The sequence below is a fragment of the Typopeltis vanoorti genome, chromosome 6 (assembly GCF_054136105.1).
Source record: "Typopeltis vanoorti isolate ZY-2024b chromosome 6, IOZ_Tvanoo_1.0, whole genome shotgun sequence".
NCBI classification, from domain to species: Eukaryota; Metazoa; Arthropoda; class Arachnida; order Uropygi; family Thelyphonidae; genus Typopeltis; species Typopeltis vanoorti.
The window spans coordinates 161,057,756-161,070,801 of NC_143554.1; the positions used below are offsets into that span (position 1 = coordinate 161,057,756).

Below are 13,046 nucleotides of genomic sequence, written 5' to 3' on the forward strand. Positions count from 1 at the left end.
CACTTCCTGCAGGTGAATTTCCATCTTTTGCAGTAGCTTCAGTTTTACGACTGACTTCATCTTCCTCATTTTCTTCACAAAGCCTCTGAATTGCTAATGCTACAGAATCTGCAATCCCCTGACTAGAGTTTTCATCTTCATCAGAAGAAAATGAAGGCGCTTCAGGATTTGGTACAACCATTTCTTTCTGAAGAGTTGAACAACCAAAAAGTGTTGGATCCAAAGACTGTGTTTCATCAAAATTATCTTTGTCTTCTTCTTGTAAGGCAGCTTTTTTGTCATTTAGTGCTGAAGAATGTATATCCTCTTGTCCACTTCTGTCCTCCAACAGCCATCCTTTACCAGTTTCTTCAATAACTTCCTTGTTATTTAAGATTAATTCTGATGAGTTTCTAGTTTTGATTCCTTTACTTTGTTTCTGCGCTTTTTCCATATTAAGGGGAGCAGATGATTCTGGTGGTTCACTATTTCCCTCTAGAAATGTTAAAAAAGACTGCAAAAATCCACTTCCATCTTTAGCATTTCTTTTGGAATCATTTTCTTTTGATGTTCCATCCTCTGCTTCTGAAGCTGATGATAACTCTGCCAAAAATCCCAGATCTTCTTCAATACTATTACATAACTTGGTTTTTGTTTCATCTGAAAGATCTGCTGGATCATCTAAACTGTGGGTAGTTGTGCATAATTGTTCATCTGGCTTTGGTGGTAAGCTGTTATTTACTTCAAGATTATTTCTTTCATGTGTAAAGACTTGTAGAGCATTCTGGTTAGAATTTTCACAGCTAGAAACTACCCAATTTTCAGATGGCACAACAGAAGATGTAAAGCTCAAATTTGGTATCTGATGATTAGTATCAACCATTTCAGCATCCTGAACAGATGGCTGCTTATTTATATCAACAGATAATGAAACACTTGACAAATCAACTGGCAAAACATGACCATTCAAGAGTGATTTTTGTTCTTCCTCATTGGCAGACTCAGTATGATCTTCTGTTGAGGTAAGTGTATTACTATCAATATGACTTCCATCTGCTGATGATTCTGTAAATTGGCAGTTTGAAGAAATGACAGTTCCTAAACTACAACCTGATTTCCGTTTCCTTCCTCTTTTATTTTTACTTTTGGTTTTTCTACCTTGATCTATTAAAGAGGAAGGAGAATTGGAAGAAAATGCAAACACTTCACATTTTTCTTGAGTACACTGTGAGGATTCCTCCAAAGACTCATCTGTTTTAGCCTGTGACTGGTCAACATTCCCTAATTCTGAAAGATTAAGACCTATATTTTGATCTTCAAAGACTGGACCAATTTCAATATTTTCAAACTCATCACTCTTTTCTACCTTATCCATTTCTATTGGAAGCATGGGTGGAATATGCAATTCTTTTTGTGGTGATGTAGTATCAGTTGTAATAAGATCAGAATCAACAACTGCTAAATCATCTTCAAGTAATTTGGAAGCCGAATCATTTGTGCTATCGTGCATTTCTGATGTTAAAGGAGTATTTACAACGCCAACCATATAACTTGCTTCGCTACCATTCTGAGACTGAATACGAACTTGGTTAACAAAATGACTACTACTCATACTGAGATTACTATTATCGACAGAATAAACAGAAGGTGAGGAATGCTGAGAAATTTCTTGCTTGATTGGCGAGTTTGGTCCTGAATGACACGTTCCAGGTGTAGAATAGCAAGCATCATTTGAAGGAGAATTGTATAAAATAGTATGACTAGTTCCAGAAGAACATGACACCACAGATTTATCTTGTGTAAGAACTAAAGAGGTGGGTACATATGCTTGTCCCATTGATGTTGGAGGTGTTAGATGAGCTGGAGTTGATGCAGGAGCAGGAGTACTCATAGGAGGATATAGGTTTTGTGCCACACCTGCAGAATGATGATTGGTCACTAAATGATTAAAATTTTGATGTGCTGGCCTCGTATTAGTAGTACTTATAGCTGAATGGGATGGTAAAGCATTAGAATGGGAAGTGCTAGAAGTATATGGATACATTTCACTTTGGCTGTATGATCTACCATGCTGAGCTTGTGAATTGTAAATCACAGAACTGCTGTTACCACTACTTGTATTACTAGTTATAACTGTCTGTCGAGAAACCTGCCCATTTGGAACTTGTGAATGACCACTTACACTACCATTTGGCACAAAGCTTGTAAAGCTTCCATTGGCACTTGCAGTTGTACTTGGAGTGGCACAGACTTCCTGTTTCTCCACAGCCATATCAAGTGCTCCAAAAGATGACTGTGAGTAACAATAGGGAGAGAGTGCCGTACTTCGTTGGACAGATGACTGCATGTTTGAACAATATGATGAATATGCACCAAAGTCAGATTTTGAACATGAAGAATAATAACTGTCACTAACTGAAGAAAAATAAGGATCATTTTGAGGGGTAAGAAGAGTAGAATGTGAAGCATTATTTGGATCCATAAACGAAGAGGGAGGTCTTGCAGGAGAGGGCAAAATGCTTCGATAACCACGGCCAAGGTCCTGTTCCATAAAAGATGCTGCAGATAAAGATACTCTAGAAGCTTTAGAAACCTGGACGCTAGATTTCTCACTCACTCTTGCCATCAGATGGGAACGCTGAAGGACTGTTTCATGTGGAAGCACACCAAACGGACCACAGGTAGAAGGCATAATACCAGAATGCCTCCAAGAACTTGAAGCCATTGATGTAGCAAAAAGAGCAGCACTAGAACTAAGTCCCGATCCTCCTCCCAATCCTGTATTAGCTTCAGGATTACGCGAATATGAACCAACACCACAATGTGCAAATCCACTCCGTAAGTCAGAAAAGTCATTTTCCCGATTCACAGCCTTAAATAAACCACCACCTTGAGAAAAAGAAGAAAGGTGCCCTTTAGCTGATGGTTGAAATGAAGCTGAAAGAAGACTAGGATCATAATTTGCAGCAAAGAGGCCAGAAGTATTAAAAGAAGATGCATCAGCACGGTTTGTTGCTTGTGAATGGTTTAAATTATGTGACGCTGCTAACAAAAAGTGATGGGTACTGGCTGCATTGCCATATCCACTAATGTGGTCTTGTCGTTGAAGAGAAGTGGAAAGAGCCAAATCATTTAGCTGGGATTGTTGTGTTAGAGCACTAGGTGGAGGATTCATTGATGTCCCAAGACGTGAAAAATGTTGGCTGTATGCAGACCATGAACCTGGATCCATGGTTACATTAAAGAAGAAACTATCCAGTGGCACAAGATAACTGTACAACAGAAAAGAAAAAGTGAAAATTAAATACCTGAAATGAGAGTAAATATATTATTGAAATAATTCATTTAATATGAAAAAAGTTAATCAAATAGAAATACAGTATACAGGGTGTTCGGGATAAATTTGACATATTTATAATTAATTATATTTTTCCGTAAGTTACATGTATTAACACACACTTCTCTTCATTTAAAAGTTTGGACCCTTCTTCATTCATATACAAGATGTCAGAAAGGATGGATAGCTGGAACCCACCTGAATCATGGAAGAGAATAACTTGTATCATGATGATTCGTGCCCGCCATCAAAATAAGGATATTACGACTGCTGCCCAATGCTCCCTGAATACAGTAAAAACAATCAGGCATGAACTAGAGACTTGCAATGGTGACTACGAGGATGTAGCAAGAAGAAAGATCCCTAGCAGACGATCTGATTGCGTTCGTACAGCAGAATTCCTCGCAAATCTGCAGGAACAGGTGTTGAAGAACCCTGGCATTGGAATTCGGGCTTTGTTCGTGGAGTTGCTAACTGTAGTCAAGCCCTGGATAACAAGGGTAGCCAATGGTAGGCCGTATGTATGGCAGCAGGATTCGGCCCCTTGCCACACCTCTGGGAAAAGTCAAAAATGGTTGTCTGAAAATTTCTACGACTTCACCAGTCCAAATGTTTGGCCTCCAAACTCCCCAGACCTTAACCCCATGCATTATTTTGTATGGGGCGCAGTTGAAAAAGACACCAATCGCACTTCCAGTAATACAAAAGCCCAGTTAATGGATAAAATTAAAACAGTTTTTGCGGCCCTTCCCAGGGAGACTGTAGCATCAGCTTGTTCGAGGTTCCGAAGCAGAATTGAAGCTGTGATCGATGCTAATGGTGGTTATTTTGAGTAAATCTTGTTGATAGTATTGTAATTAACTCTGCCTGTAATGTTTTTTTGTCAATTCATTAAATTTAATAGATACAAAGAAGATTTTCTTTTTCCTTACGAAACTGTCAAATTTATCCCGAACACCCTGTATATATGTGTGTGTGTGTGTGTGTGTTATTATTATTATTTTTATTATTACAGTAACCTACATGGAGTCAGTAGACTCATCACGGAAGCCCACTCAACCAGCAACATGTTTATCACATTAAACCTTGCAATAAAACTCCCTGCATTTGCAACCTATTCCAATAATGTGATCCATTCACCAACTACTCTTAATGTAAAAAATCTACACCATATACTCTACTTCACCAATCTTTACACAACTTTCAGGGATGGCTTCTTGTTCTTTCCATCTTACCCTCCACTCTTTTTATAATTGTCTCTGTATTAATGTGGTAAAGCCCCTTAACTTGAAGGTCATATCACCTCTTTTCCTTCTACCCATAAAATTCTGCAATTTGCACTTCTTTAACTGCTCTGCATAACCAACCTTCATAATCGCAAAATCACTTTAGTCATTCATCTCTGGATCCTCTTTAGTATTGCTACATCACAATGAAAACTAGGCAACCAATGGGCACAACAGTTTCACGTACAGTCTGATCAATGTCTTATACAGAGGCACCACCACTATCTCTTTATGTATTGTGTGTGTGTGTGTGTGTGTGTGTGTGTTTGTGTATATATATATATAAATAAATACAGTGGTGAATTCTTTCACTTGGTTGAACAGCAGGAAGGAGTCATGACAAGGGGCCATCCCTGCCCTGGAAGTTACGAAAGGAAACTGTGAGAAAGAGGGTGAGGAGTGGTTTCTTTGCATGGAGGGTGGTTGAACCATGGAATGCATTGCCTGATGGAGTGGTGAGAGCGAGAACGGTCAATGCATTTAAGGAGTGGTATGATAGACTTTGCGTTTCCTAGGAGGGACCTCCCTCGATGAGTCTTGATAGACTTGTGTTTCTTAGAAAGGACCTCCCACGATGGGTCTTTTGACTCCGTGGAGGCCTGAATAATAATAATAATAATATATATATATATATATATATATTGTTTAACAGTGATACATACACACATCAGTAAACAAAATAGATTAATGTCCTCTGACTTAGTGATTTACATAAAAAAGAATAAAAATTAAGTTACAGTAAACATACTAATGTGAGCATTGCAGCATCTGAAATGCACTAGTATAATACCAGCAATTACTGGTATTATACTAGTGGGAAAAATCTCCGAGATGAATGTGCTGCATAAGTAACATTTTATCACTGATGATAAAATGGCTAGCTTACTACTGAGTTGAATAAATTAGGAAAATATGGACCAAATCATCACATTCAGAGCCCCGATTATATAAAAACTTAAACAGGCCACTCTCTGAATGATCCTTTCAGTTAAGTTTTTGTATATCCTACTGGTTAAATCAAAGAAAATCAATAAAGTGATTGTGATGCTTAGATGACGGAGTAAAAATAGCTACCTTCTCAGATGGAAGAACAGAGCACTCACTGGACTAGCACCAATCATCATCATAACAGAACTTGCTGTACTGTTTTTGCAAACAATATTTGCACAAACTATCATTATAAAAATTTATGAGCTTAATTATTTAGTTAAATAATCATCTATACTTAGATAATTAGTTAAAAGAATATAGGTTACTTAAAGAACAGTTAGCTGGTGGAGGAGTAAAATGATTAAAACATACCAATTTTCTCTCCTTTATCTTAATGGTAAAGGAATGACAGAAATGTAAGGTATACTATTTTCAAAAAAAAAAAGTTAATGAATACAATATCAGAGTGCACTCACCTTCAATGTTTCCAAAATATAATTTTGTCTTTTTTTCTTGCAAAAAAAAAAAAAAAAAAAAAAAGGGCTTAATTGTTCTTCCCTTGCCTTTGATAATGCTTCACCTTCAGCCCATATCAGTGGGACTTTATAGTCCAGCCAAAAACTATTGGTTATAATATCTTTTAGGATGGGACAGGTAGCACCATCTGTGATACCGGTAAAAAAAACTTTTGCTGAGCGCTACAAGGTAGGCTGTAGTCTGTTAGTTTCGGTTTGTCCTTTCAGGTGTAAAGAGGCATCGAAGTTGCTGAAGGGCAAAAAGGTCCCACCAACACAAGCAACGGGTGTCAAATAAAATATTGAGTTTGTGCTCTTTTTCATTTTTTTATTGTGTCTGGTGATATTTTTGTGCAAAAATTATTAAAAAGGGTGAGGTAAAGTGTTAAAAAAAATTTTTAACTTTAGCCAAAAAAAAGTTTTTGAGAAAACCTCATTTATCGAAATTTTTAGCTCCAAAAATGGCTCTTCGCAATTCAAATGAGATTGTTTATTCTCTCCGTGAGCATGAGCCATTAATTATGTCGAGAGCGAGGCATCCAATGAAGATAAAGTAGAAGAAGATAAACACTTAGAAACAGAAGAAGAAGAAGGTGATAATTTTTCCACCGACGAAGAGAACTTTGAGTGGCCAGTTACTCCAACTATAGGACGAAGACCTCATATTCGAGGTAGAAACGGTCACAAGTGGTCTTCAAATGCTCCAGAAACACGTGGTCATCGATCATCAGATATTCGAATGCATTTTCCGTCTCCATCATGAGATGAGTTGAATATTCGCTGTCCATTAGACGCATGGAGCTTGCTTATAACGGATGATATTTTGAACATTATTGTTTTGCATACTAATCAAAACATTTGATCTGTTGCGAGTAACATAAGCGATACATTTTGAAGGAATATTTTTATTAAATAAATCACGTAAATAAAAAAATCATGCATTTATACTATTTTTTTATCTTTTTACGATTGCTGTACATTACATAATAAAGCTGTTCCACCTTACTAAAGGAATTCCTTTAGTAAGGAAATTCCCTTAGTAAGGCAGAAGAAAATGTTCCTTTCCTCCTCTCTCCATCGCCAAAAATAAAGTTTCTGGTGGGGAGTAAAATGATTAAAACAACCAATTTTCTCTCCTTTATCTTAATGGTAAAAGAATGACAGAAATGTAAGGTATACTATTTTGAAAAAAAAAAAAAAAAAAAAAAAGAAGTTAATGAATACAACATCAGAGTGCACCCTTTAGCAACTTTCAATTGCAAAAAAACTATTGTAATTTAAACATACGATTTTGTCATTAATTTTGCATTAATGTACACATTTACCTACAAAAAAAAAAAAAAAAAAAAAAAAAAAAAAAAAAAAAAAACCGGGTTTCAGTCTATTATAAGCATAGATATAAATTTTTAAAAATTTTCAGTCTCTTTCGTGCTTTTTCCGATGCTTATTTGTTTAAACAATTATTTAAATATTTTTTTGATATTGTTATTGATTGTACCATGTTCTGGATTGTATTAACAATGTGCTCTGTGAACACCAGCTTAATTATTCAATAAAAACATCATTTAATAAGCCCCGAACACAAAAGTCACACTGACATGGTTCATGTTGATCGAAAACAGCTACATAGGTTACCTCTATAATCAAGACCAGATTTCTCATCTCACTTATACTCATTCCTACTGTTCCTTGGCACAAATACATCACTTCTATAGCACTCTTGGCTTCAAAACATTCCATTTCATCTGTCCCATCAACCTTGAAATACTGCTCTCACATTAGGGGCAGAGCATCTGAAACCTCTAAATACTGCTGTTCAAGAGAGGCCCAATAATTATATATTGGGTTTTATCCTTTATCCAAGTGTAAGCAAACAATGTTTGCACCTGAAGTACTTTCAGGACTGGGGCAACTCATGGTAAAGGTGGTATAAGTTCTCATCACTTGCCTTATTATCTCCCATAATGCAAAGCACATCTCCTTGTGGACATGTATAATGCAATGCATAAAGGAAGGGACCACTATTCAGACCGGTTTCCTTGTAAAAAGTGCTGGGTTACCTCTCCAAAAACTCGTGGGATTCCCCAGATCACCCAATAATGAGCGACCCACAGGATCAAAAACTCGTGTTGTTCCCCTCAGTAACAGGCTCACCCTGTCACTGAGAAGAACTCTCCATGTTGGCTCTAACCTGTGGAAGGCTCACCCAACCACTGAGCTGAGCAGAGCAGCTCATATTTCATCTGAGGGGTAACAGCAACAGCCGTGCCTGAGTAAACTTCATTGGCTACAGCACTGCTATCCACTACCCAGGCATCCAAACGGTTTTGACCTAGAGGTCTCGTTAGTGGGAGCCTGACCCAGAGGTGGTGATGCTAAGGTGGACGTAATGGAGAAGTCATATTTACCTATACGAGTTGCCAAAGGGTGTTAAACCATATTATTAAAATTATCTGGATTAGAGATAAGTTTAAGGAAGTTTTTTTCACTTGGGTTTTATCCTTTATCCAAGTGTAAGCAAACAAAGTCACACTTTGTCTGCTTATATGTGAAATACTTTTAGGAAGTTCATAAGTTCTCATCTCTTAGTATCTCCCATAATGCAAAGCACATTTCCTTGTGGACATGCAGACAAGGAGATAGTGCTTTGCATTATGGTAGATACTAAGGAAAGTGATGAGAACTTATACTACCTTTACCACGAGTTGCCCCAGTCCTGAAAGTACTTCAGGCACAAACTTTGTTAGGTTACACTTGGATAAAGGATAAAACACAATATAGTAAGGAATGATGGCGGATGCAACCGCAATCATAAATGGCGTGTCATCGAGTCCTCCATCATTTAAGAACTCTATTATATGTAATATAATAAAGGACTCTGTGGCATGCAGTGATTGCGGCATGTATGCTTCCAGGGAGTTGGATATGTGGCGGATGAGAGAGAGTGGGGAGTGCGTATATGCACAAAATGCAGACAGTGGGAGGAAATTAATGAATTGGATATATCGATAACCGACCTAGTTGCTTCAAGGACGGGAAATGAATGCCGGGAGAAGAGTAGTGTGATAGGAAAGAATGGCGAACGGGAGATGAGTAGAGTGATAGAAGAGAATGACGAGCGAAGTATGAATGAGAAAATAGAGTTGGGAGTGTGGAAGGCTTGAATGACTGTGAAGTTTACAGAGATGGTTTTTGATTGCGTAAAAGAATGGTGAGTAAGAGTGACTAACTAGCACAATGGGATAGATGAGTGAAAGAGGAGGTGGAATATCTTGTGAACGAGATGAGAAGTATGAAAGATGAGATTAGGAGAATGGAAGAGATGTATGCAAGGCAAATCAGAGTAGGAGTGAGAGAAAGTTTTGGGAATGATAGAAGAGGAGAGAATAGAAGCAGTAGGAGAGAGAGAATGAGAGAGGGGTTTGGGAATGATAGAATAGGAGAATATAGAAACAGTTGAAGAGAGGGAACGAGAGAGAGTATGGGAATGATAGAATAGGAGAAAATGGGAACAGTAGAAGAGAGGGAAAAAGAGCGAGGTATGGGAATGATAGAAGAGGAGAGAATGGGAACAATGGAAGAGAGGGAATGATAGAAGAGAGGGAATGAGAGAGAGTTATGTGAATGATAGAGGAGAGAATAGGATAAGTGGAAGCCAGGAACTGAGAGAGAATTATGTGAATGATAGAAGAGGTGAGAATAGGATAAGTGGAAGAGAGGGAATGAGAGAGAGAATAGGATGAATAGGATAAGTGGAAGAGAGGGCATGAGAGAGAGAGAGAGTTATGGGAATGATAGAAGAAGAGAGAATGGAAACAGTAGGGGAGAGGGAATGGTAAGAGGTGTAATGTACGGTGACTCATTGATCTGTGTGTTCAAGATAGGATGCGAGAGGAGTGTTTGCCTGGAGCAACAATAGAAAGTGTGGCTATGGCAATTAAGAGGGATGAAAGGGTGGATGAGACTGATGTGATGGTAGGAACAAAGGATTTGAGAGGTAAAGTAAATTGAGCAGTGAGAGATATGAGAATCTTGCTTGAGGTAGTACGAAAGAAGACGCAGAGAGGAAAGATAGTGTGCGTGTTGCCTAGGTATGATTGTGACAAGCTGAGCAGATGAGCAGTCATATTGAATAACATAATAGCTAGAATGTGTCAGAAGAGAGGATAGGAATATGTGGATGCTTGGACAGTGTTTGAGGACAAAGAGGAATTGTATGCGAGAGACTGCTTGCATGAGGAAGGATGTAGGCATCTGGAGAGATTGCTGTTCTGAATGAGTCAGTGTGTCAATGAAGGGAAACTAGAATGCCAAAGGTGGATGGTAGTAGGGGTGGCCACTTGTGGGAAAGGGTACTTCGGAGAAGGAGGACAACATTAGGTAGCGCTGAGCCCAGTGGAGTCTAGAGGGGATAATGCTGGGTATAGAAATAGTGGCATTTTTATCCTTTATACTAATGCCAGGAGTATCCGGAATAAAGGAGAGGAATTGGTGGCACTGATAACATCAGATTAGCCAAAGATTATTGGGCTCACTGAGACGTGGTTGACAGAAGAGGATATAATAACAGGAACAGAGGTAGCAGTATACAGCATTTTTCGGCAGGATAGAAAGGGAAAGCATGGTGGTGGAGTACTGCTCATGATAAGTGACGACTTATGTCCTCTAAGAGTGGAGGCTTTGGAAAGCAGTTACACTAATGATTTTGAAAGCATATGGTGTGAGGTAGAGATAGGCAAGAGGGGATATTTAGTGGAGTGTTGCTACAAACCAAGGAGCACAGAGGGTGGGTAGTAGGAGATGTTTAGACAGTTAAGCATGGTAAGTGCAAGAAGAATGATTGTTATGGGAGATTTTAACTACAGCAGTATAAATTGGGGAGAGGAACATGCATATAGCAATAAGGGAATGGAATTTCTAGAATTCTTGAGGGATAAATGTCTTAGGCAACATGTAATAGAGGGAGCAAGAAGCTCAAGAGTTTTGGATTTGGTCATAGCATCAGAAGAGTTGACAATAACTGAGATGACATCTCTCCCACCAGTTGGAGAGAGTGACATTGTGGTTTTGATTTGGAAGATGAATAGACATTCAAGAATAATAAAGAGATGGGAACGTATGTGGAATTATAAGGCAGGTGATTATATTAGTCTTAGACATCAATTTGGGGAAGTTTCATGAAGGGAGGAATTGGAAGGCTGGGATATCATTCTTGGGAAATTGTGAAGGAATATTTGTTAGCATCAATAGTAAACTGTATTCCACAAGTGAAGAAGACAAAATTTGGAGCAAAGTGGATGACAAACAATATTGAACAGGAACTGCATGTGAAGAAGCTATGGAAGAGATATAAAGAAACAAGCGAAGAGCAGATGAATGAAGAATATAAGACAGGCCAGGAAAGTGACTAGTATGGTAAGGAAGGTGAAACTGGAATATAAGAAGAGATTGGTCCTAAGATTCAAAGAAAATCCTAGGGAATTTTTTAGCTATGTGGCCAGTAGGAGGAGAAATGATTGTGGAAGAATGACATTGTGAGATAAAAAATGGGAATAGAGTCACTGATGCAGAGGACATAGTGGTATTGTTCTATGAACACTTTATTGGTGTATTTCATCCTGGAAGAGTAAATTTTAATACTAGAGGGATAGGGCAGGTGCGAGGTTTAGAGGTACAGAAGGAGAATGTGTTCTAAATACTGAGTACTCTGTATGTCAATAAAGCTGTGGGACTGGTTGCATTTCATCATGGGTTTTAAGAAAATGTGCAAAGGAACTGACAGCTCCTTTGACCGCTTTTTAATGAAAGTCTGGCTACAGGAAAGGTGCCCAGGGAATGGAAGGAAGGCCACTGCATAAGTGCAGTAGCAGACTGGAAGTGTCTAATTATAGGCAAGTTTGTGTGTCATCAGTAGTTGTTAAGATCTTGGAGAAATTAGTGAGGGACCATACACAACATTGGGAAGATGAGGGTAATGTTATCTGTGAGAGTCAACATGGATTTGTGAGGAGGGTGCTCTTGTTTTAGTAATATGCTAGCCTTTTATGATAAAGTTACAAGAGCAGTAGATGAGGGAAAGGCATATACTGCCATTTTCTTGGATTTAGCGAAGGCGTCTGACAGGGTGCCACAAGATAAGTTGATATTTAAGTTGCAGCACATGGGTTTGGATGTCAGGTTGGTCAACTGGATTCTGGATTTGCTGTCAGGTAGGTATCAGAGAGTTGCATATGGTGGGGCAATTTCAAGGAGGCAGAGGATTACAAGTGGGGTCCCACAGGGCTCAGTATTGGCACCTACATTGTTTAACCTTTATATCAATGACACTGTCAGTGGATTGCAAGGGGATGTTCAGTTGCTTGTGGATGATGTGAAGCTGGGAAGGGTTATTAGTAATAGTGCAGATGTGGTAGTCATGCAAGAGGATTTGAATAAGCTAGACAGATGGGCAAATGAATGGGGGTGTCAGTTTAATGCAGCAAAATGTAAGGTCTTGAGGTTTGGGACAGATCGATGGGAAGCCGCATACTCTATTAGAGGAGCTATACTGGATGAAGTAGGGGAGACAAGAGATCTGGGGTTGAAGTTGATAGAAACCTGAAATTCAGGGGACATATTGCAAAGGTGGTGAAGGTAACACAGAGGATTGCTGCAATAATGTAATCTCTTCAGTGGGAGCCAGGCCCAAGTGATTGGGCCTGGTTCCCACTGAAGAGAACTCAATAAAGGTCTAAATGGGTAGTGGCCCTTCCCTTAATGCATAACATTAGACATATCTGCAAGGAGATGTGTTTTGCATTATGCATTATAGGAGAGACTGAGATAGGAGTGTTGGTAGCTTGCTCCACCTTTGCAATGAGTTTCCCTGGTGTTGTATCACCTTACCCCAGTCCTGAAGATACTTTCAGGTGCAAACTTTGTTTGCTCACACTTGGATAAAGGATTAAACTAATTTTATTATTATGAATATCAGCTTATCATGTGGTACCCTGTCAAATG

At 38.6% G+C, this 13,046-nt stretch overlaps 1 protein-coding gene across 1 annotated transcript in view; it reads left to right on the forward strand.

Annotated features, from left to right (window-relative positions):
• Positions 1–613: 613 nt before the first annotated feature.
• LOC150106171 (uncharacterized) overlaps positions 614–13,046 on the forward strand; it is a 338,533-nt gene continuing 326,100 nt past the window's right edge. The window contains exon 1 of the mRNA XM_090393901.1: positions 614–1,001. The gene's annotated coding sequence lies outside the window, so the exon portion shown is untranslated. The remainder of the gene's footprint in view (positions 1,002–13,046) is intronic.